General features: G+C 41.6%; 1 pseudogene; it reads left to right on the top strand.

Moving 5' to 3' along the window:
* The first annotated feature begins 6,311 nt into the window (after nt 1-6,311).
* Nucleotides 6,312-21,597, top strand: part of LOC146721641 (acyl-CoA Delta-9 desaturase-like) — a 17,407-nt pseudogene continuing 2,121 nt past the window's right edge.

The raw sequence follows: 21,597 nt of genomic DNA, 5'->3' as shown, positions 1-21,597 counted from the left end.
TCTCGGCTACTCGGGCAATCGTTTAAGCAATGCCCAAGTGTCCGGCTGTCGGGGCGTCATGATGACATCGTAGGATTTCGCGCCGTTGCTCCTTCGGCACACACTCTTTCCATTGCGTGTCGGCGGGGTTGTCCTTGAAGTTGAGGCTGTGCAGGACGTGGTGCCAGAGTCGCTGGTCCTCGATTCGGTAATCTGGACGGGTATCGGGGTCACGGGAGACGGCATCGTACGTGCGGCGATACCAAGAGCAACGGAGCTGGCCAACAGCGCAGGTAACCTGGGTGTCGCGACAGGGCATCGTCGACGCGATTCAGAGTGCCACGCCAGGATTTTATTTCGAAATCATATTGTTGCAATTCGAATAGCTACCGAGCTAATCGGCCGGACGGCATTTCTAAACGTTGCAGCCACTTGAGGGACTGATGGTCAGTAATAACTGAGAACGCGTATCCTTCTAAGTAATTCTTCATGCGACGGATTCCCCATACGACGGCTAGGCACTCTAATTTGGTCGCACTATAATTCCGCTCGGCCGCGTTCAGGGTACGGCTCGCATAGGCGATCACGCGTTCTCCCTCTTCGAAGTACTGAGTGAGTACTGTCCCAAGGCCGCTAGTGCTGGCGTCCGTTTGTAAAACAAAGCGGCGCGTAAAGTCTGGACAGGCTAACACGGGTGCCGTGACCAGGGTGCGTTTGAGCGCACAAAATGCAGCCTCCGCGTCGGGTCCCCAGGCCGATCGCGCGTTCTTGCGAGTAAGCCGGGTCAGGGGGGCGGCGATAGCGAAGTCCGCAATGAACCGGCGGTACCAGGACGCCATCCCCAGAAATTGTCGAACTTGCTTGATGCTTGTGGGCGTGGGCCATTCGGCGACGGCCTTGACCTTTTCGGGGTTGGTTCGTATCCCTCTATGGTCGATTACATGGCCGAGATATTTAAGTTCGCTTACGCAGAAACGGCATTTCTCCGCGTTTAGCCGAAGCTTCGCGTCGCGTAACCTGCGGAATACTTCCGTTAGCAGGCTCAGGTGTTCCGAGAACGTGCGGCTAATAACAATAATGTCGTCCAAATAAACGAATACGTGTGGCTCTAGAGCTGGTCCGATGACAGAATTTAATAGTCGCTGGAATGCGGCCGGCGCGGAGTGCAATCCGAACGGCATAACGGTAAATTGATATAGGCCTCGTCCTGGAATAGTGAAGGCGGTAATTAGGGCGGCTTTCCGGTGTGAGGGAGACCTGCCAGTAACCATTCTTTAAATCTAAAGTCGACAGGTATTTTGCCTCTCGTAGTTTATCCAGGGTGGCGGTCATCTGGGGTAGCGGGTACGCGTCTTTCTCCGTTACGTCGTTGACTTTCCGGAAATCTATACAGAACCGGATTTTCCGTCGCGTTTCTTCACTACTACGACCGGCGAACTCCACGCGCTTCGTGATGGCTCGATTACGCCTGCTGCCTCCATTTCTTCGACTTCCCGATCGATCACCGCCTGCATGGCGGGATTTCGCGGCCGATATCGTTGTTTGATCGGGGTCGCGTTTTTTAGGCGTATCGTGTGTTGCGCGAGGTCGGTGGGTCCGCGTACGGATTCGAATTTTTCCAGTTCGGTTTCTCAAAATTCTCGTAATTGTTGCGCTTCCGCGGACGTCTAAATCGCTAGTCCCCCGGTATAGTTATTCTTTCGGGCGGTCGTCGGCCATGCGCGCAGACGGGAGGGAGATATGGAGACCCCTAAACGGCTCCATAAATCGGCTCTGATAAGTACCTCACTATCCAGCGAGGGAAGTACTAAGAATTTGTGGCGATATGTGCGGCTCGCTATCCGAAAACTTACGGCCATTGTTCCCGGCGTGTCGGCCGACGTGCCGTCGGCCATCTGGATTTGTCCCCCGTGGCGGGTGATCGCGTGTCCTCGCTGCGACAGACGATCCGCGGTTGGGCCGTTGACGAAGGATACTTCCGACCCTGCGTCCAAGAGCGCCAAAAAACGATGTCCTTGAATTTGGACAATGATGTGCGGCCGCGGCGTGTATTTTATGCGGAGCTCGGAGCGGTGGATTCGGCCGCGGCGGTCCCGGCCCGCCCTGCGTTTCCCGCCGGCGGGTGGCACTCCTTCGTGAGTACCCCGTCTTTACCGCATTGTGAACAAAATTTCCGCGGAGGCCGTTTGCAATCGAACCGGGTGTGCCCCCTTTGCTTGCACCGCCAGCAGCATTCCGTCTTATTGTACATGGCAGCGATATTCGGCGATTTCGATAGATCTTCTTTACGGCAGGCGCGACGTTGCTGTTCGATTTCTTCGAACTCCGCGGCGCGCATTTGTAATTCGTTTAGGTTCCTGACGTCGTCGTATCGCACGTAGAGCTTATACTCCGGATTCATGTTTTTGTACAGGCGGTCTAGTTGCTCGGCGCGCGAATAGCCCCCTGCGCGTCTCATGAGGGTTAGAATATCGGTTGCGTATTTCGCAAATTTTTTTGTCCCTCTCTGTGGCGAAGGGCGGCCTGGTACCGACGCGGCAGGAATTGCATCCGAAACGCACAGTCGAAATTCCCCCACCCGCACCAATCGAGTCGGTTATTACGGTACCATAAAAGAGGTTCCCCTTTTAATAATTCCGGCAGTCCCTTAAGGAGTTGTTCCTCCGTAACCCCATAGGCGTCGCGTAGTTCCTCGATACGTTCCAGGAACGCGAGGGGGTCTTTACCGTCGAAATGACACCCCCATTTACCGAATCTGATTCATCATCCGGGCGTCGTCGGGTGGCGTCGGGGGTCGAGGGGTTTGGGGTGCGGTCTCAGGGGCCCCGTTTGCGGGGTTGGCTGCATCTCGCGTGAGGGACGGTCCCGCGATGGATGCGTCCATGGTGTCTTTTACGCGACGGCGCAATTCGTATAATGTACCGGTCGTGTCGAGTCCGGCTTTTGCGGTGAATATTACTAGCTGTTCTTTCGTTAAGGAATGCACCCACGTTCTCATTGGGATGCGGTCGCTCGCTTCTTGGATTCGGTAACGGTCGTCCCTGTTCGGGCGCCAATATAACGGACCGCTTTCTAGGCGCGGCCGGATCGCTCAATCGGGATCGACAAGTCGAGAAAGGGTTAAATTCAAAAAGCGTGCGACGAGGTGTCGGTTTAACAAACTGTTTATTGTGTGTGCTATTTACAAGTGTGTGTGTGTGTGTGTGGATGTGTGTGTGTAAGCGTGTGTGTATGTGTTCGCGTATTGCATGTATCGCTGTATGTGTGACGGCGTGGATGATTTTATAAAAGTATGACTTGTGTATCTGTGTATGAGATGAATGCGTGAGTTTTGCTCGGTGCGAGTCCTGTTGACGGTATCTGTATCGGCGTCAGAGTTAGATATCGGTACTGTAACAGATTCGCTGATTATAATTTAACAGGAGTGTTACGCACGGCAGAAATAATATCTTGATTATTTCGCGTCTCGATCGTATTTCAGGACTTTAAATGCACGGTCCTTTAAGTTCTCGCGATCGTGTTTACGTTTGGTTGTCGGCGCGGCGCGGTCCGGGGCGCGGTTGTGGTTTTGCGGTGTTATGATCGCGTACCCGCTCTCTCTCTCTCTCTCTCTCTCTCTCTCTCTCTCTCTCTCGCGCGCGCGCGCGGTCGGATGAGAGTTGACGCTCGGGTTTTTCTTCGATGAAATCGAGATGTAATTCGTAGTATCCGCGTCGCGGGAATTCTGTTATTGTTGTCGGTTCGTAGATAAGCGATCGGTCGCAGGAGCTTCCGACAGAGGTGGAGAACGCCTAACCTCTAGTTTTCTTGGCCGATCGTGTCGGAGGATAATGTCAGGAGCGGTTTCGGAAAGGAATCGCTCGGAGCGGCTAGCAAGTGGGAACGCACCCACACCGAGACAGACCACCCCCAATCTCTTCTCTCTAGCTTGTCTTTGCGTTTTCCGGAGCGGTAGTCGTCCTAAGACGGTACGGAACGGAATGTCTCTTTTCGGTTTTTCCCGGCCTTTTTATACGGCCGTTCGCGTACGTTCGGGATTTTCCGTTTCTCGTCGGAATCGTTCGGTATCTTTTAATTATTACGGGTCGTGGGGGAAAGTATTGTTTGACCGTCCTTTCCCCGCTTTATTTATCGGATATATCGTCGGCGCGTGCTGTATTGTTACAAAATTACTAAGCTCGTTTAAATATAAATATAAAAAAGAAGGAATACTATAAGAAACAAAGGCCAACTATGACGAGCAAATCGGAGTTCCATAAGTTTGTTTGTACATAGCATCATTAAAAGTAAAAAATGTAGAGTTTGATATTAGACTAATGCCATTTAAAAACTCCGATTTACTAAAACTGCAATTATCAGTAATGAATTGCTATCTTTCCGATAAACCTTCCAATACTAAGTCTACCGGTATATTAGTAAAGAGTGACTCAACATCCAATAAAATTAAACTCGAATTATTAACTGTAATGTAGAAAATTTTTTCACTAATTTAAAGCTGTTTTCTGTATAACTACTAGTTTTTGGAATACTTTTTATTAATATCTTGTGTAAAAAAACTGCTAAATTATAAAGTAGTGTATCAATAAACGAGACGATAACTCTATAGAGACAATTGATTTTATGCACTTTCGCTAATCCATAAGCTCTAGGAAGATTACCATCACTACACGATAAATACCTGTAAGTATTAAATGATATTAAAACTTTCTTTTTCCATCTCACTAAAAGATCACGGAGATTGGAAATTATACTATTTGTAAGGTCTTTTTTACCAAAATGTAAGTATCTCTATCTTTAAAAATGTTTTCAACCTCCTCTAAATATTTGTCTTTATCTAACGCCACGTAATATTTCCCTTGTCAGCCTTCGTGATAATAAGATTCGGATTTTTATTCAAAAATTTTTTAGTGTTTACACTCAACTCTAATAATTTTTTATTAAAACCGTTATCTGGATATCGGTATTAATTAATCGCATTTACCACATTTCTAGATTTTTCTCTGACAAAAACTTTTTTATATAGAGGCAGTTTTTTTAGATTATTTTCAAAATATTTTATGAAATCTATGGTTAATTGTACTCTACTATTATTCGGAAGACTAAAGTTTTCACCTAATTGAAGCATATTAATTATATTGTCTGGTATCTTAGTATTAGATAAATTAACAAACCAATTATTATTATTTTTAAAAAGATTCGGATAAGAATCTGGAAAAGAATTAGGATCGACATTTACTTCAAATTCTTCTCCTTTATCATATAACTCCTGTTGTTTATTTTCAATTAATAAGTTATTTTTCAAAGTAGACTTAAAATTGCAGTTAATATTTTGTATCTGGTAATGATATTCTATTGTGTTTTCAGTATCATATTTTGTATTATTAGCTTTAGTGGTACAACAATACTTGATTGGTTTAATGAGGAGTCTTTTCTGCATTTTTTGTTTTTTTTAACATGAATTCAAGTTTTTTCTCAAATCCATTACGTCTGTTCATAAAAAAATGAAACAATGATTTGTTTTGAAAGTTAAAAAACTCAATACATATCACCTCTGGAATATAATAATGTATCGAGCTCAATATGTTAATAATATGTGTCTGTGATTTCCTAATAGTGTCATATGTGTCGTCAATTTCTAATTTCAACAGTTTTTTACAGAAAACCTCCTTAATGCGATCAAATCTATTGGGTCTGTGCATAAGTTCGTAGCGAAATTCCGTGAGATGTCGTTTTTTCCACTCGCACATGTTTCAAACGTAAGATGTCGTACATTAAATGAAAGCTGCAATTTGTGCTGACATTTTACGAAAGTTCATTGAGTGTTCATTGATTTCCATGACGTGTATAAAGTTTAATTATATTTTGAACATGGAAGGAAAAAACGTATATTTTCGGTGCATTTCGCTTTTTTATTTCCGAAAAGGCAAAAACGCGTCGCAAACTCACAAAAAGATATGCGCCGTGTACAGAGAGAATGCCGTAAGCGAAAGTGTGTGTCGGAAGTGGTTCCAAAAATTTCGTTGCGGAGATTTTGATCTCCAAGATGCTCCTCGCTCTGGTCGACCAGTCACTACTGATCTCGATCAAATCAAGGCTTTAATCGACTCCGACCGACATTTGACGACTACGGAGATCGGACGTAATTTAAACATTGATCATTCAACTGTTTCAAGACATTTACGGAAGCTTGGGATGGTAAAAAAGCTTGATGTTTGGGTGCCGCACGAACTGAGCTAAAAGAATTTAATCGACCGAATGTCAGCTTGCGATTTGCTGCTCAAACGCCATCAAAACGAACCATTTTTAAAGCGGATGATCACTGGCGATGAAAAATGGATCGTCTACAACAATGTCAGTCGAAAAAGATCATGGTCGAAGCCCGGGGAGGCTGCTCAGACGGTCGCAAAAGCTGGGTTACACCCAAAGAAGGTCATGCTCAGCATCTGGTGGGATTGAAAAGGCATAGTCTATTATAAGCTGCTGCCACCCAACCAAACGATTGATTCGACCAAGTATTGCTCACAACTGGACAAATTAAAGCGAGCAATCGATCAGGAGCGACCCGAATTGGTGAACAGAAAGGGCGTTGTGTTCCACCACGACAACGCGAGATGATTATTGCAGCTTGGGTGGGATGTTTTGGTGCACCCACCATATAGTCCGGACCTTGCACCTTCCGACTATCACTTATTCCGATCACTACAGAACAGTTTAAATAATAAATAATATAAGTATGCTGTCTTCTAAGCTGGGCAATAGAGCCAAGGAAACGAAACGAAAAATTAATTAAACGGAACTGTATCTCAATTTGAGATCCCAAAGTTCCACATATAAATTAATTTCGAAACTTACATATGGAGAAATAAGCGAGAAAAATATAGGTCCGAAAAGTCGCTGAAGCGGGAATCGAACCCGCGTCTTTCACTTTCCGGGCGACTGCTCTTACCTAATTTTTCGTTTCGTTTCCTTGGCTCTATTGCCCAGCTTAGAAGACAGCATACTTATATTATTTATATTGAGAGCCGATAAAAATATTTATTTCTGAGTTTATTCACGCCTTGGGCTAATCACGGCGGTATTTACTAACATCTACTAAAAAGGCAAATGAAAAATATAGGATCGAAAGGGTCTGAATAGCTTAGTTGGTAAGAGCAGTCGCCCGGAAAGTGAAAGACGCGGGTTCGATTCCCGCTTCAGCGACTTTCGGACCTATATTTTTCTCGCTTATTTCTCCATATGTAAGTTTCGAAATTAATTTATATGTGGAACTTTGGGATCTCAAATTGAGATACAGTTCCGTTTAATTAATTTTTCGTTTCGTTTCCTTGGCTCTATTGCCCAGCTTAGAAGACAGCATACTTATATTATTTATATTGAGAGCCGATAAAAATATTTATTTCTGAGTTAAATAATAAATCCTTCAGTTCCCTGGACGTTCTCAAAAATCACTTGGAAGACTTCTTTGCAGAAAAATCTCAAGACTTCTACAAACGAGGGATAATGAAGCTTGTGGATAGATGGCAGAAAGTCATCGAACAGAATGGGACATATATAGTTGATTAAGATCACTTTTTAAGGTAAGAATTTTGCGTTTGAAATTTATTCGATTTTCGCTACGGACTTATGCACAGACCCAATACAATAAGACCTGTGATTTGTTACACGGTGTTCATAATTTTTAAATATTGAGAGTATATGTGTCGGAAAAACGTCATACTTTTTACAATTACGTAAGAAACTAATCTTCAATTTACCGACAATGATGGTTTTTTCATATTTTAACCATAATTTTAACTTATTCATTGCCTTCCGTCCATAAAAATGTAACGGCCCAATTGGCCGTCACTAGCCACACATGGCCAACCAACCATTCGCGCATCGTGGCCCTTTCGGGGCCACCACATGAACACGTTGTAAATCCGCCTTTTCGCCCCCACCCGTCACTCGACCCCCTCTAAGCTAGTCTTGGAGTGGGGTGACTCGTCGGGTATAAAGAGCGGCGCAGCCGAAGCTTCGCCGCCAGTCCCGTCCTGGTCCCTCGAGCGTACTCAGGTATCACTCCTCAAATTCCGCACTCCCAGTCATCCCGGCCGACGAGCGTTCTCGTCGTGTAGGCCGAGTGTTCTCGGTCACCGGGTCCCGTCCGTAAGTCATCCCGGCCGACAAGCGTCCTCGTCGTGTAGGCCGAGTTTTCTCGGTCACCGGGTCCTGTCCGTAAGTCATCTCGGCCGACGAGCGTCCTCGTCGTGTAGGCCGAGTGTTCTCGGTCACCGGGTCCTGTCCGTAAGTCATCCCGGCCGACGAGCGTCCTCGTCGTGTAGGCCGAGTGTTCTCGGTCACCGGGTCCTGTCTGTAAGACACCGGCGCTCGACAGAGTCCGCCCTTCTCAGGGCGCCCGTACGCGCGTCCACGTTGAAAATTCTAGTTATAAGTCGTGTCCGCGTCCGTATAATCTGGTCGCGTCTCGTCCGTAATATTCCTATCTGTAAATTCTAGCAATAAGTCGTGTCCGCGTCCGTATCATCTGGTCGCGTTTTGTCCGTTATACGTTACTATGTATTGATAGACTGAATCACGGGTCAACCCCTAAAAGGTGGCCCGAATAAACTATACTTTTACCAGAACAACCGCGTGTTATTGCGAATCTGAGTCTCCTTTCTTCCCGAATCCTGGCACCGACGAGCCGATCCGTGGCGTCGGGAAAGGTGCTTTGTTACAAAAATAACTAATATGTGCAAAAAATGAATATTGATAGTCACGCATCTTTCCAGCCTAGCGTATATTAAATAAAAATAGTAAAAAAATTATTATACCAGATAGACTTGAACTCGAGTTTTCGAACTCGAGATGCAAGAGGAGACAAAGACAGAATGATATTCTCTCCTCGTCAAGCAGTCAGTATGTTACCACGGAAATTTTCCCTGCTTCTTATGAATGTATGAATGAGAATCTTATCGTCTAGATATTTCATACAATAAGTGACATAACTTCATAAATTTTTAAAAATATATTCTTTATATGTATAATAAAGCAGTTCTCCAAAGAACCGGATTTTACATTTTTACTCTTAAAAATTTATATATAATAAATTAAATGAGGACTCGCGGCTAACCCAACCGCTCCTTGCTGCTCATTTCTCCAAGTTTATTAAATATTTTTATTTTTACTTTTTTTTCATAAAATAACTCTTTAGAGGACTACATATGAGCTTACTGATTAAGAATATCCTAAATTTAATGAGATTCATTTAGTATTTTGGCTAATATCTGGAAATTAAGAATCTATAATTCCCGGCCGGCCGACAGGCGTCTCCATTAAGCCTCCTAAGTCCGAAGTAATATTTTTAGTTTCTAACTTTCTAACCTGCCATATTAGTTATTTCTAGGATTGACTAAAAATGTACTAGTCAAAAGTCGAAACACAAAACTATTTCGAACTTTGACCAACACGCTTGGTTGTGCCCATAGACATAGTATGAATAGACGGAGCATGACGTCACTACAACTGACGAATAATGGAAGCGAGACAGATATATGAAGTGCCCTCCACTCTCTTTCTCTTTTCGCGTATGCGTAATATGGTACTTATATACATATATATTTAACATTCTTTGCTCTTCGTAAATACGATTTCACAATTTTAAATTAAATTACAAAATAAAAAAATAAAATAAAATGAAAAATAAATAAAAGAATGGAATCATTTTTTATACTTTTTCTTTTCCTTTTATTTCTATTTTAATGCAATATTATTATACATACTTAATCATTATATAATGTACGTATATCACAGTGCTCAAGACATTTGTATCAAGTCATTTTCTTGATAAAATAAAACTTATTAAGATAAAAATAATTTTTTTAAATGTTTAAAATATTTAAAAAACAAAACTTAACGACATTATCACTTGCATGTAAATAATATTTGGCTTCAAAAGTATTATTAATTATATTAATTTTAAAAAGTAATCAACTATTTTAAGTTATTCCCCTGGAATAATAAAATCAAGCTAAAATAAAAAAAAATTTCTTAAATAATTCAAATGTTTAAAAATCAATAAAATTATGCAATTTATATAGATATTAACACAGTATGCATATAGATATTTAAAGTTTCTGAAATTATTAATTTCATTGATTTTTAAAAATAATCATTCTAGAATGGAGTGACCTTATTCGTTTTGTACTATCATTTTTTGTTACTGATATATGATTTAATCTAATTATTAAATATTTCTTTATAATTAATTTTATTAATTCATTTCGATGATCCTCTAAATACGAATATTCTAAATTATGATTTAAATAAGCAGTAGAACTAAAAACACTTGATTTTAAATTTTTTAATACTTTTAAACTTAATATTTCAATTGCATTTTTCTTTTTTGTATCATTCATATTGCTTCTTAACATTTTTTTCTGATATCACACATATTTCTATATTCAAATTATTATCGAAATTACGACAATAATCATGATTAGAAAAAAATATAGTTTCATCAAGAAATTGTTCTGCTTCTTGTTGTACATTATCATTTATCGTCATTATTCTAGTTTCATCTAATAATTGACAATTACTGTTATGTAAAATACGCACATCTGTTTTCACGAACAACCGTTTAAACGCTGTTTTAAATTTCCAAGCACTAGGATTATTATTGAAGCCTCCCCGACTACGAATTGCACCAAAAAACGTTTCGATATGATCTTGGGATAACTTATATGTCATCAAAAATGTAAAATGTTTATGTTTGAACAGTGTTTCAGCAATTCTAATAGTACACTTTAAAGCAACTATCATTTCCAGAAACCCTGTTTTGCGCGATGAATTTAATATTGGTCCACCTATGTGGTCTTTCAATGAGAACAAATAAGTTATAAAATCGCAGACTTGCGCTTTAATATTATCTACATTTTGTAATGTAATACATTGTTTTGTTGGTGTCTTGGAGAATAAATTTCTGCTATTTAATAGATCAAAAATATTATTAATATAAATACAAAACCGACTTGTGGCACTGGATTGTAAAAAATCTGGATTCTTTAATATGTCTTTACAGAACGTCATTGCATCAGCAACACTTTTACTAAATAATTGAGCAGCAAGCACTACTTTCATTTTTTCTTGTTCCTAAAAAATATGTTGCCTTCGTAATTTAGTACCTAAGTGCCCTCTTTCTCTTGCAATTGAACAAACTTAACAAAATATGACTAATGAATGAAATTTTTGTTATCATCAATGAGACTACCCTTTGAAGCTAAACAATTTCGAATTAATTTTAACATATGACAAGGATCCAATATTACATAAACCTTTTCATTAGAGGGTGATCATCATCTAATATTACATAAACCTTTTCATTAAAGGGTGATCATCATTTGGGTGATGAAAAAATGTTTGCATATTATAGTTTACCTCTAAAGAAGCACCAAGCTTTTTATATGTGTTCAAATTACATGCAGCACCATCGGCTAAAGAAACAACATTTGCATCAACTTTATGCAATTCTTCTAAACACTTCTTAATAATTCCTGCCCGTTCGTTGCTGGATAAACTATTAATTAAATAATATGATATTGGAATTTTCCAATAATCATTTAAGCAAACGACCATCAAAACTAACGCATATTGTGCTGTAAGTATAGCATCATTATCGATATTTGTACCTAAGTCAACATACCCACAACACTCTCCACCATTTTTTTTTTTTTTACATGGTGGAAACCTGCGACAGGTCCCCATGTCCCTCGGGTAAGGAACATCGGGTATGTGTGATTCTTCTCGTCCATACCGGGATGATCTAGATCATCCCGGTAGGGTCCACGAGAAGGAACTTCACTAAAACCACCATAATGGCCTGGCCCGGGTGGTTAATTGGGAGCCCTCCGGGAACGAGCAATTGCATTACTTCTGGAGGGCCCCCCACCAACCTTTCCCATCAGGGTCCCATTGGACCCCTTGTATTTCCCTCTGAAGGAGAGAGGCGGCCGTACTCGTGGTGTTCGCGACGCAAGGGGGCCACACTCTCACATCGCGCCCTCCCTAAAAGTTAGGGGGGCGGGGTCATGACTCGAGACACCCGCTCACCCCCCCCCCACCCGATTGAGACTCCTCCCAGCACCCGTGGGTATCTGGGTTCGGCCTTCAATCGAGGGGGCCCGTTCCAGAGGACTGTCCCCTGAAGGGGGGCAACCCTCCTCTACGGCAGCGGTTTTTCCCGACCGGAAGCCTTTCGGCTTCCGGCAAGGGGACCCCCGCTGCCGCATCTCGTCCCGGAGGGGAAGCACGTGCAATGGATTGCCGAGCGCGTTTGCGCACGTCTCTCCTGTGCTCCCCTTTGAGATCCCGGGATGTAGCTCCCTCCTTTCCCCTGTGGGGTTAGGATTCGGCCCTTATCCCGGGATCTCTTGCCGAGACTCTCCCCAAGTGGAGTGCCTCGACTGGTGATCGGGGGTTCGAGCGTCTACCCCCCCGCCAACGCACTCACATGAGCGCCCGGCGGGCGGGCAGGACGCCACGCTTCCGACCTCGCTCCTTCTCGTCCTTGTTTGTGAGGAGTCACGTGCAATGGGAGATAAAAATCCTTTCTGTGACCCCTCCCTCCTTTCAATTTTTTCTTTCCTCAGCTTCCTCCCAGACATATGGGGGGGGGGACTAAGTCCCCCTTTAATGTTAATCGTCGTCAACAACTAGGTGACGGGGTCGCCTCTTTCCTCTTCTTCTTCTTAGCCCTCCCCCGCTACCCATTGCCGCATCCCTTTCCCTCTCTCTCTCTCTCTTTCCGCCGTCTCCTTCTGCAACATTACTCTGCCGCAAAAGGAGACCATCGCCTTCCAATTTTTCTCGCTCTCCAGCATCTTTCGGACGATGCCGGATAGCGACAGATCGTTCCCTATTTTTTCCATAAGGACACGGCGCTCTTCCTCCCACGCTGGATAATGTTCCAGCGTGTGCTGCGCCGTGTCTCTGTCGTCCTCGCAATGATTGCACTGTGTGGTGCGCTCTCTCCTGATACGACACAGGTATTCTCCGAAACACCCATGTCCGGAGAACACCTGCGTCATGTAAAATGACATCCTGCTGCCACGCGGCCTGTCCATCAATTCTTCAATTACAGGCCTTATGGCCCCGACAACCCTGTCTCCCGATCTTGTGAAGGGAATGTGGTTCAATGCCTCCCCCCACTCAACAATCATTTGTTGTCGAGCTTGGAGTCTGACAATCCCCCGGACCCGGTCGGTTATGACTGTTCCTAACCCACGGAGCTCCTTTATGCGCTCGTACGCTCTTTTATACGCCCCGAGCTACGAGCTCCATAGGCGGCAGACCCGCCAGGACCGAGGCGGCTGCATGCGCCACGGTTCTATACCCGCGGACGACGCGTATGGCCACCCTTCTTTGTACTCTCCTGAGTACATCCTTGATGTGTCGAGTGGCCACCGCCTCGTCTGCCCAAACTGGTGCAATACTCTCCACCATGGTATTCGACTTTTTGTTTTATGAACATTTCATCAATTACTAAGTTGAAATATAATGGTCTGTTATTTATTATTCTTTCCTTGCATTTGATTTTGATTGATTCAAGAGCTTGTATGCTTATTCCCGGTTCACCATTTACATTTTTGTATCATTTCAACAATGTCTTAGGATGAGAGAGACTTTTCATAAAATTAATTCGTACATATTCGTATGCTTTAGCTGAATAAAAGTAAAGTGTTGCTGCAAATGATTTTAGTTCTTCGAAATATTTTTGTTTAGACAAAGTCAACATTTTATTGAACAATTCCATTGATGATCCAGTAAGCGATGCCTGATAAAATTAAAGGGAAGAAATATAAACACAGTATATAAATGTTATATACTTAAGCATGTTACATGTAACGTTATATGTTAGTTGTAATTTTCCACTCATAGATGTAACATTTTTAATATTACATATATTATATTGTAGTTATATTGTTATTATATCCCAAGATCGGTTATGACTGTTCCTAACTCAGGAGAGCAGGAGACTTATCAATACATCAATGTGCTAATTGGTATATAATTACAATATAATATATGTACAATGTAATATATGTTATATTAAAATGTTACATTTATGAGTGGGAAATTACAACTAACATGGATGTTACATTAACGTACACGTTATATTATCTGTTATATTTCGTTTTATTATAGCAATGTAACAATTATATCGGTGTTTGCTGGGAATACTAAAGGAAAAAAAGGAAAATATTACAAAAAAGATTTCTTTATATATTAAAGACATGTGTATGTAACATAGTAGGAATATTATAAGAGTTCTAGACTAGGGGCAATGAGGGGGGTAAGGGCGGGGGAATTTTCAGGGGTGAGGGGGGTGACGTCACGCGGGGGAGGGGGTTTGCGTTTCGTCATTAATTTTTTTTGAAGTTAAGGTTTTCGGTAAAAAATTTCTAAAATTTATTAAAAACCAAAAGGGGCTCCGCTTTTCCGCGACGCCGACAAAAAGGGGGGTTTTGATACAAATTTCAAAAAATTCGGGGGGGAAAAATTTGGGGAGCAAGGGTTTGAAACCCCTCGCGACATGTCTTCCGGGTTTACGTTTTTTGCCCGGAAAAATTTTTTGGGAAAATTGGGGGACGGGAAAATTCGCAATATTTCTTGCGAATTAAAAATTCATCTGGGCACTTAAAAAACAAAGGATGAGGGGTATATAAAAGGCCGAGGGCTCCCGGGGGCCCATATACCCGGGAGCCCCCCTCTTTTCCTTGGGGGGGCCCCCATGTGTTTGTCTCAAAAAAAGGGTCTTCCGATTTTCCCTTTTTTTAAAAGTCCAACCGTTGCAATTATTCCGAAGATTTTTTACGCAAAAGTGCGGTTTTTTCGTAGGCATTTGGGGGACAATTTCCGGAAACAAAAGGGGGATCCGGGGGTTCAGACTATCGTCGCGTCTCAAATTACAATGGGCCCGGGGATCAAACGCAATTGAGGCCCCCATTTTCCCGGGTTTTGGCAAATTTCGCGAAAAAGGCTGGGGTTTAAAATTGAAATACGTGTGAAAAGTGCCCCCCCTAAAAATGGAAAACCAAAAAAAAATTATTGGGGTTTTTTATTAAATGTCAAAGATGGTTGGCTTTCGGGGAAATGCATCAGGTAAAAAAAAAAAAACCCCCTTTTTTTTTTTAAAACTAAGAGAAAAAACCAATTTTATTTCTTGTGAAATTCGAAAGAAATTGCAAATTTGGGTGCAAAAACCCATACAAGAGTGTTCCCGGTTTCCAAAAAAATTTTCACAAAAAATTTTTAAGAGTGCGGGGGGTTTTTTTAAAATGAAACCAATCGTCTAAACGACAAAGCGGTCGCTTTTTTCAGCTTTGCTAAAAAAATTTTGTGTCGTTTTTTTCATTGGGGAAAACCCTTTTTTTTTAAAAAGGGGAAATATGCCTTCCCATCGTGTATGTAAACCCAACATTTAAATTTTTTTTCCCCCAAAAAAAGGGGAGTCAAAGGGGGGGAATTCCCACATCGTCAGTTTCTAGTCCCCAGCCATTTTTTTGTTGTTTAAAAAGGGTAAAAACATTGAAAAGAATAAAAAAACTTTTTTTGGATTGTTTTTAAAATTTTTCCCTTGGGGGAAAAGGGAAAAAACCGGGTCGGTCAGCAGCCCTTTTTTTTTCGGAAAAGATCACCTTTGGGAATAATTACAATTCGCGTTGAAGAAAAAGGGATGACGGGCTATAAAGGGGACCGAGGCCTCCGGGTCATGTCGGTGACCACTGGCGATCATAAAGTATAGGAGTGAATTATAAAAAAAGGGAGAAAGGCGAGAAGACGGGGGGGGTGACTCCGATGCAAGGGAAAATTATCATGATCTCCGACAGCAAAAAAAAACACATGCCGAAGTACGACCCCGAATTTTTTGGGGAACCCAAATTTATTTTAGATGATTTTGAAGAAAGGGAGATTAATGTCCCCTTTTTGAAAAAGGATGGTGATTAAAGAAGGGGAAAAATTGGAAAATTGAAACCCACCCCCCGATGGGTACACATGGGAAACGTTTGGGGGTTTTCCCACTCCGTACGCTAGTTTGGGGCCATCGCTCCCTCAACGAACAGACGGGGGTTTTCTTTGTGATGGCATACTCCCCGGGGGGGGGGAGGGAAAAAAATTTGTTTTTCCCCCCTTTTTTTTTGAAAAACAAGCAGTTTCCCCTTTTTTAAAACCCATCGAAAAGGCACGTGACGATGCTACGGGTCCCGCTCTGTAGACGTTCCCCGGGAGGGGTTACACTCTTTTTGGCCAATTTGTCCCCAAATTTTCGCGTAAGTATATATTATTTTAAAAAATATAAAAAAAGAAAAATTTTTATTATTTTTCTATGTGGGTGCAAAGGCACATCAGGAAAAAGCGAGGGTTTGGGCCGCCCCCCCTTCGCAGTCCCCGCAGGGAAAAACCCGCTAAATCCAGGTTGGACCCCCTCTCGCCGCGATAAGGCCTCTCCCTCTCTCTTGCCGCCCCCGTACAACCATCTTTTTTAAAAGGGGTTTTTTTTGATTTTTTTTATTTTTATTTTTTTTTTTAAATTTTTTGTTTTTTTTTTTATATTTTTTATACTTTTTTATTTTTTATATTTTTTTTTTTTAAAAAATTTTTTTTTTTTTATTTTTTTATTTACACACACATAAGGGGGTTTTGGGGAGTCATAAATGGGGGAAAATTGCCAACCGTGGAGTCCTTACTCTATGAACACATGTCAATCCACCGCAGGGCACCCCGCCATAAAATACCATAGGTAAATCCCCAACCCCCACGGGGTACCCTTTGGGGGAAACGCCAATGCCGGCGAAAAAAAAAAATTTTATAAAAAAATATAAAATTTTTTATAAAAAAAAATTTTAAAATTTAAAAAAAAAATGTTTCCCCCCTTCTCCCTTCGATATTTTTTTAAAAGAAAAATAACCCAAAAATGTAAAAAAAAAATTAGGGGAATGTTAGAAAAAAAAAAAAGGGGGTTAATTTTAAAAAAAAATAAGCGGAATGTACAAAAAATAAGTATAAAAAAAAAAAAAATAAAATATATTTTATTAAAAAAAAATTTTTTAAAAATTTTAAAAAAATTTTTTCCCTCCTTCCCCCCTTTTCACTCCCCCTTTTTTTCGCATCCCCCCCCTTTTCACACTTCGCGGGATCCAACGTGGACCCCCCCCCCCCCCCGGGAAATTCTCCCCTCCTCGTCTTTCACTCTCCCCTTTTTTTTTTTCCCCCCCTCTCTCAATGGCCCTTTTTTCCTCTGCTCTTTTCGCGTCCCCCTCAAGAAAAAATTTTTTTTTTTTTCTCTCGCCCTTTTTATCTCTAAAATAAAAAATCGATTCTCCCGTGAATTTGGTTGAAAATGTCCTTGAAAAAAAATTTTTATCTCCCCCCCGCAAATTTTTAAAACGGGGGCACGAAAAAAAATCATCTAAATTAACATAAATTTATTTTTTGTCTTTTTTTTTAAAAAAAAAATTTAAAAATATAAAGTTTTTTACTTTTTAAAAAAACAAAAGCTCCTCCTCCAACACAATTTGGTGCTTGTTAAAGGGGGTCGCTAGGGGTTTCGCTTTCGGAAAACCCTTACGGGGATGAAAGGGGGAAAATTGTGTATTTTGATTTCGACCTTTGCGATGAGCCCGTAAATCGATAAAACCCTTATTTCGATCCCTGAATCGACCAAACTACGACGAAACGTCGTTTTGGGACTATCACCCATGCGCACGTCCGCTATTCGAAACTTTGATTGGTTCTTTTCCCCTTGTAAAATCGCATGGGGGGGCCCCCGACCCTTAAAATTTACCCTCTTTGGGTTGGGGGTCTTTTTTCGGGAAATTTTTTAAAGCGTGACTTGCTCGTAGGCCCTTTCCACGTTTCGGAATGTATTAGTTTTTTTTCCCCGATGATTCCATAGCGATCTCCAAAAAAACCGGCGGACCACTCTGAGCCGATTTCGAGGAATTTAAATTCCGGGCCGTAAATGCGTATCTCTTCCAATATAAGCCAGGGGGCTCCAGCAAAACGCTGTAAAAATTAAAAAAAATTAAAAACTCGTAAAAAAAAAAAAGATAAAAAAAAAAAAAAATTTACTTCCTCGTCACATTTTTTCTCGGGGTTTCATAAACTTCCGGCATGTAGTAATTATGCTGCTCTGCTTTTTTAAACCCCGGGGGGAAAAAAAAAGGGGAAACCCCCCAGTTAGAACATCGACAGAAAACGGATCGTATAAAAAAAACAAAATCGGTAACGCTCATTTTTAAAATATTAAAAAAAGGGAAAAAAATTCTTAAAAAAATTTTTCTGGGGAAAAAAAACAAAAGAAATTTTTAAAAAGTGGGGGGAAAAGGAATTCTTAGAAATACGATTGCTTAAAAATTTTTTTAAAAAGGGGGGGGGGAAAAAGGAATTCTTAAAAATATTGGTGGGGGAAAAAAAAAAAATGTTTTAAAACCCCTATTTTTTTTAAAAAAAAGGGCTTCGCGAGGGGGGCCCACCCCCAAAATTTAAAAATTAAATACATTTTGTAACCGCTTTTTTTACATTTTTTACACCGAAAGTAATGGGGCTAATTTATTTAATCAGGCACATCTTCTATATGGCTCCAGGTCTCAAGGGGAAAACCGTGTGCACCCCCAAATCCACTTTTCGGCCACCCTTCTTTTTTGGGTTCTTTTACATCCCCACAAAAAAGGGGACCTTTTTTCCCCCCCCCCCCCTTTTTGTTCTTTTTCCCCCGGGCGTAGCTGGGTGTTTTTAAACTCTCCCCCCTGCAGAGGAAATTTTTTTTCACCCCCCCCATTAAAAATTGTATCGATTCCCGACCCCGGGGTCTTTTCGACTTTAAAAGAAACGCCCCATGGCGGGGGCATCGAAAAAATGGCACGGTATTCCCTTTCGGGATTGCCGTTTCCTTTAAACAAAAATGTTTTTTTTGGGATAAACCTTTTCGGGCAAAAAAACTTTTGGGGCAAAAAATTTTTCCCTTCGTTTTTGGTCTTTCAGAAGATTACGAATTTTCAACATCTCACATCATCATATTATGAAACCCCCCTTCTCTCTCACCCGTATTTTTGAAAATTTTTTTTGGTTTTTTTAACCCCTTTGGGAAAAAGGGTTTTGACTGGACCGCAACGGCAGAGGAAAAATATCGTGGTATTTTTGGGGGAAATTTTTCCTTACCCCAAAAACTTAATCTCAACCCCTCTTTTTGGGGCTCTTGCCCCATTCGTTTTTCGAAAAAAATCGATAATCCAAAGGACCTAACGTAAAATAACAAACGGTGACTCGGCTCAGATACTCGTATCCTAAAAATTTTTTTGGAAAACGCGCATACGTGTCATACAGTTTTGCCTCTTTTTCTATCAAAACCAGATTCATACCCCCCCACAAAAAAATTTCCCGATTAATAGATTTTTCCTTTGGAAAAATTTTTCGTTGTCGAATCGACTCGTTCCTGGGACATTTTTTTTTTCCGCCCTGTCTGCGGGGGAAAAACCCCCAATGGGGGCTTCTCCATTTGGTTCGCGGTCTTAAGGGCCCACAATGTTTGGGTCGTCGTTTCAAAAGGGGGAAATTTTGTATAGACCCCCCGGCGTAAACCCGCGGGTCGCCCCCTTTTTTCCAAAAGCGCGCAGCTCGACAGTTTCTTAACTCCTAAACAACACGGGTGGCTTTTCGCCATTTTACTTAAAATTTTGGGAAGGGCCCCTGCAAAAACTCCTACAAAAAATTTTGTCTTTTTTCCGCTCGTATTAAAATCAACCTGACCCTTTAAAAAACCCAAAGGCGTTTGTAACCCCCAAAAATCCCAACATTTCACGGCACAAAAAAATTAAAGTATCCTTTCAAGTAACGGGTTTATCCCCCCCTGCATTTCGCAAAAACCCCTTTTCTATGGATAAATTTGTTACATAGTTTTTCAAAAAATTGTTTTCCCACCCCCCGTTGCGATAAACCCTCCCCCATCGATCATAGCAAAATTTGTAAAAAATGAATGCGACGCAAAAATTTCCCCCTCACAGGATTTCTAAAAGGATGATTTATCCCCGTTTTCTCCCCCGATGAAAGGGGGAAAATCTCAAGGGGAAGGGAAAAATCCTTTTTGGTAGGGGGATTTTATCTCGTCGCTTACCAAAAAGGTTTTTTTGGGGAAAAGGGTTTTTGGTGATCTAAACTTGACGTTTCGATCGTCAAAGACTGGCTTTTTCCCAAGGAAATCCAGTCATTGTTCAATGGCACGACCCCCCAAAACCCAAAAGTTTTTAAAAAAAAGCTTTTTTTACAAAATGATCTCTTTTTATTTTGGTTTTTTTTGTATTAGCAAAAAGTTTGTTTTGCTAGTCTTTTTGGGGTTTTTTCGTGTTTTGTTAAAAAGACACCCCGTCGCACTTTTTGTTGCGGGGCCCGCCGTCGCGTGCTCTAACTTTTATCTTTTCTTTTCAAAATCGACAATCGTCCCCCCCTAGTCGCAACGCTTAACACTAAATCAGTAATCTCCGACGAAGACCGGGGGAAAAGATCTGCGCCGGGGTTTCTGATCTAATCCAGGGGTTCCCCCGGGGGGAAAAATTCATGTACGTTAAAACGATTTTTTTTCTTTTTCACCCCGGTCACTTAACCTAGGGGGTAATTTCCCCTTTTGAAAAAAATTAATGGGGAAAGCCCCGTTTTGCCCCCATTTTCGCTTTGGGCAAAACGTTTAGAACCCCAGCGACCCAAAAGTTTTTTGGGGAGCAAAAATTTACTCTGAGGCACACTTTCTCGCTTCTCACGTTTTTTAAATTAGCGCAAGCCGATTGGGAAAAAACTTCAGGGGCATTTTACACTAAAACTTAGTTTCCGGGAAAATGGGGGCTTTTTAAAAATTTTGATCGCTTGAACTCATACGTTTTTCCCCGGGGTTTTTTAAATTTTCCCCGTCTTTTTTTTCCGTATAAAATTTTTTATTCGAGGAATTCAAATTGTATGTGTATAATTTTAAAAAACGTCAAAACCGGGTCGTAGTCCGTCGCTCTACCGACAACTATCGCGCGATCGTTTGCGGCCCCTAAAACTGGGGAAAAACCCAAGTGTTGAAAGTGCTGGAAAGTCCGCACGGCGTGCGTTTCAGAACGGTACGTGTACTTAATCGCTGCAACAGCCGAAATATCCTATTGGAAAATTTTTGACGCCATTTGACGAAATCGGCTACTTTACATTCTCCAAATAACAGTGACGTCATTCCACCGAGCGAGGCATGTCCAAATTCAATTTTTGTCTTTGATGACGTGGCATGCGACAAGCAAGATACGATAAGAGAGTATTTCCCAATGGGGCCACCAAACTTTGATGTTTTATCTCTTCAGACATACGCAGAAACCGAAACATCTTTACGCGCCCGCAAACCCTTAAATCCTTTTAAAAGGACCCCACCAATTTGAACAGTGTAAAAACGATCCTGAATACCGACATGTCGTATGGGATTTCAGGAGTTATGTCGTCATGTTGGCACAAAATATGGATTTCTATGATAGAAAAGGACGCTCGCTTAAAAGGGGCGATACGAAAAGGTTTTAAACAAATTCGCGATCCGCGAGCCATTAGGTCGACAGCACTCCTAGA

This window comes from Nylanderia fulva, unplaced genomic scaffold (assembly GCF_048542155.1).
Source record: "Nylanderia fulva isolate GAGA-0341 unplaced genomic scaffold, ASM4854215v1 Scaffold439, whole genome shotgun sequence".
Lineage (NCBI taxonomy): Eukaryota > Metazoa > Arthropoda > Insecta > Hymenoptera > Formicidae > Nylanderia > Nylanderia fulva.
Note: the sequence above shows the minus strand (reverse complement) of the source record. Positions and strands in the feature narration are given on the sequence as shown.